Here is a 4,287-nt window from a genome sequence, read left to right as displayed (position 1 = left end):
CTTTCTTTCTTTCTTTCTTTCTTTCTTTCTTTCTTTCTTTCTTTCTTTCTTTCTTTCTTTCTTTCTTTCTTTCTTTCTTTCTTTCTTTCTTTCTTATAGTATTTTCATCTTGGATTTGATGAGATTTCTATTGAACTGATGCTGCCTTCGTTTTTTTAAATAACTAATTGAAAGTAGGGGAAAATCCAGCATCAGTCCTGTGAAATGGGAAAAAAACACGTTATTGATCAGCAAAGTCAAGATCTGTAGTTCAAAGAACATCTGGTATGTGCATATATTTTTTTTCTTGAATGTTAAATTAATAACCATGTTGTTTGCAGAGCAATAGAGATGATTTTCTTGTTTTTATTAACCTGTGCTTGCAGTTCCTTGATGTTGGTCAATAGACATATCATACTTACATTGGGTATACTGATATAAATCATATTATTTTGTGAAGTGCATTCTAGCCTGGAAACAAATAGAGGATGTAGTTTGGAGAGCAAAACCTGGATAAGACTCATAGCTGTCTGGGATCTTTCTTCCTTTCTTTCTTCCTTTCTTCCTTTCTTCCTTTCTTCCTTTCCTTCGCTCTCTCTCTCTCTCTCTCATTATCATAAACAGTTTTTTTTGGGAAAATTCTGATTTAGCAAAGACAAAACTTTTTGGGGACTTACTAGTTTTGATGAGCCATCATCTGGAAAAAGTTTTTCATATGCAGAATAAAAAATGACAGAGATCAGAACAGCAAATCTGTAGTGGAGCTCACCTGCAATTTGACAAACTCAACTACATATCTCATACTCATTCTCTTCATTCTGGTCCTTAGTTTTTCAGGACTCCATATATACGTCAAGAAGATTGGCTAGTACTGTAGCCAATCTACAGTCAAGAAGATTATTCTGGTAAATCCCACAGGAAATCATCTATAGGAATACCTACAAGGAATTCTACTGGAATTTTTATAAGTGAAGCTGCTCCTTATGTATTAAAAAGAGAAAAATAAAGGAGATTCTGATTATCCATAAAACAGGATAAGGCCAAAGAGTAGATAACCAGTCAGTTAACTAGTTTGTTTTTGCAGATTCTTGTCAATAAAGTTAATAATTATAAAACTTGTTTCTTCATGATGGAAATGAAGACTAAAACATATCAACCACTTCCACAACCAACTGAATATCGTACATCTATAGGGTAGCTGTAGCCCAGATATTTTACAGTGTAAATGCTAAAAATTCCAAAAAAATTATGACTTCAGTCAACAGTTCTCACTTCAATACCTCTGGATGATGTAACATACAGCTTTTTGTTGTTGCTTTCACAAAAATTTTGCATCATGGAAAACAAATGTCATGTGGTGAATACTTGAAAACAGCAAGGAAACTAACTAGTACATGTCTGTAGTAAAAAGTCAACATACTATTTGAGAAAGAGCAAATACAGTCATATATTTCTTTGCAAACTGTGTATATTTGTGCACTTCTTGGAACTGTTACAATTCAACATCTGTGCAAGACACAGAGTTGGATGACTTAGAAGACAAACTATAGTGAAGGCTGCTGGAAGACATGACCCATGTCCTGATGTAGAGGAAAATACACAGAGAAAAATTCTATGGACTGGCCAGCCTCCACTGACCTGCAGACCACTAACCATTGGGGAAAAGAGTAAAGTGGAATTCTGCAGTGAAAGAGAAAAATGTGTTTGTACAGAGAGGAACATAAAGACAGAAAATCAAGATAAACATTTTAATTTAGATTTTTCCTTTAGTTTAGAAATGAGAGATTGAGTCCATTATTAACTGAAATAAAGCCTTATTCAGTCAGTGAGAGCTTCAAGATGGCTCCTGATATAGGTTAATTGAAGTTCTGGCTAAAGTCTCCCACATGATGCCATCACACAAACTGCTGTCAAACATATAAACATTGCTATATTTAGCTGGCACTGAATAGTATGAAGACTAGAAAAGCTAAATAAGCTCTAAAATACACCTGCGTACCTCTGTAACAAACCAGGTGTTAAACGTAAAAGAAGGTCATGAAAGGTACTTATGTAAGCTAGAAACATATGAAGTACATGCAAGAATTTCATCATCAACATCAGGGAGGAGGTCTGGAATATTAGAAGAAATATGCATTCTATTAAGAATAACTTAATATATTAAAAGTGACTAATTATGGGGTGGTAGGGATTCAGAGTTGTTTGCTTTCGAAAGACAGATAAGGGATGGATGATCAGAAATATAAGTGACTGATTTTAATGTGAATATGACTGGTAGTAGAAAGACATGGATAAAAATTCATTTTTCGGAGAACTGCCTTTGGATTTTTGAGGGACCATATGCTCTTTATACATAGGAAATCCAGTTACCTAACTCTTTTGATATACATTAGCAAAGCACTATCTATCTAACAAAGCTATTGTGTTACTTGTTTAAAACTGTGTTATAATAGAAACTGCCAATAGCTTTCAGAAGCAACAGGAAAGCTGAGAAAATTTACAATTAAATTAGTGAGAAGAAAAATATTCAAAGCATATTCACTTGTTAAGAAGAATCTTCTGTGGTAAAATGGTAAAGCAGTCAAAGGAAAAAATGTGAGTAAAGCTAATTTCTGTTGTTTTCTCTGGGTAGATCCTCAGAGAAGATTGCATATGTTGAGAAACAACTAAGAAGATCAGCTCAAGATGATGGATTTTCATCAAGAATTTGAAGTGTCTTGGATATTTCCATACTGTATTGCAACATACGAAATTCTTTATTACTCAAAGCAGGTTTTATGAAGCTCAAGAGACAGAGTGGCTCAATAGACTTATCTGAGTATTTTACCAAAATAAAAAAATAAAAAAAAAGAGGATTAGAAAGTTATAATTTCACTTTTTAAGTCTTTACAATGTATTGTGTGTAGCTTAGTCAGGCACCAAGAATATCTGAGTTAACATTTGAGCAACAAGTGGTCATGGCAGCTGGCGATCTACCTTCTTAGGTATCTGTACTGACAAGAGATATAAGCATCTGACTACATTAAAAGCCCTCAGAAAGAGTTCACAGATGTGACAATGTGAACAGGTTATTATTTAGACAACTGTGGTTAGGTAAAGGACTGCATGTAAAGGAATGTATGTTCTTAAACTGCTTACTGCTGCTGCAGTTTGAGTTTCCTACTGCCGCCAAGTTGGCTGTCACATGCTAAGGGATACAGTAGGCAGCTCTTCCTTTAAATGAAAATTTATTGCAAAGAGAATGTGCAGGACAATTAACTTTTTAAGTCCTGTGAAATATTGCGTTGGGTTTACTTATGTGTTTCAAGTTAAGGCATGACACAAATGATGAAAAATAACCCAAGAAATAGCCGGATCTAAATGTCATGGGGCTTTCTATGATAAAATGGGAAATAGTCATGACATAGTAAGCATAAGAATGAAAACCTGCACTATTTTTTTTTTTTTTTTTTTACAAATACTTCATTAATGTAATAATAAGAAATAGGAAAGCAGAGTCTATTGTACATATTTAATCAATTTTACATTCTCTAGGCATTGTATATCTCTTCTATTTTTTAAAAAAAAGTAGCAATAGTTGAGTTAATTTTAAGTAGCAATAGTTGAGTTAATGCCCAGCTTGGTGTAATTTAGCATGGATTAGACATCTTCAATAATTTCTCTTTCAGTGATGCCTTTTTTCAGTCTGCTATTTTTCTGATTTGCACTAGTGTCCTTAGCTTTCTCTACTTTCTCATCTCAAACCCAGGACTCACATGCATGCTATTTTATTTTTCTTAACACAAGGTATCTCACCGTCATTCCTTCCTATTGCAATATCTTTGCATGTATTTTCTCTATCTCTCTTTTCCTGAGATATCATGGATAGATTTCACAAGAATACTGTCTTGACTTTTTTTTTTTTTTTTATCTCTTTTGATCCAGCTGGCAACTCTCTCAGCATCTTTAAAACCTGGCTATGTAGGATACACACAAATATTCCTATTTATTATTTGTGTGATGTTCAGCCAGTTAAGTTATTAGAAGACTTGTAAAGGTGCAGTACTTCAGCTTCCAGAAGCAGTGCCAGCACATTCTTTCATTCAAGACCCAGCAATGTAAATAGTCTATAGTATTTGCTCCTTTCAGTAACATTTAAAAATTGACTAGAGCATTTTTATATTTTACAGCCATATGGTGTACTATTTGGCAGTGTTTATGGACTCAGTGTTTTTATTTCATGAACTTCCAAAAATGTTCCTAGAAACAGATTCTCTTTATTATCTTTTTCATTTCAGATTTTTTGTAGCATTCACCAGCATCTTCCAC

The 4,287-nt window shown here is 33.7% G+C and overlaps 1 long non-coding RNA gene across 1 annotated transcript; it reads left to right on the top strand.

The window, feature by feature from the left end:
- Positions 1 to 198: 198 nt before the first annotated feature.
- LOC112956213 lies at positions 199 to 2,724 on the top strand. Its single transcript, XR_003251006.1, has 2 exons — positions 199 to 264; positions 2,612 to 2,724. It is a non-coding gene; the product is annotated as an uncharacterized LOC112956213 (long non-coding RNA).
- Positions 2,725 to 4,287: the final 1,563 nt, after the last annotated feature.

Source organism: Nothoprocta perdicaria, unplaced genomic scaffold, assembly GCF_003342845.1.
Source record: "Nothoprocta perdicaria isolate Ctin4 unplaced genomic scaffold, notPer1 scaffold_61, whole genome shotgun sequence".
NCBI classification, from domain to species: Eukaryota; Metazoa; Chordata; class Aves; order Tinamiformes; family Tinamidae; genus Nothoprocta; species Nothoprocta perdicaria.
Note: the sequence above shows the minus strand (reverse complement) of the source record. Positions and strands in the feature narration are given on the sequence as shown.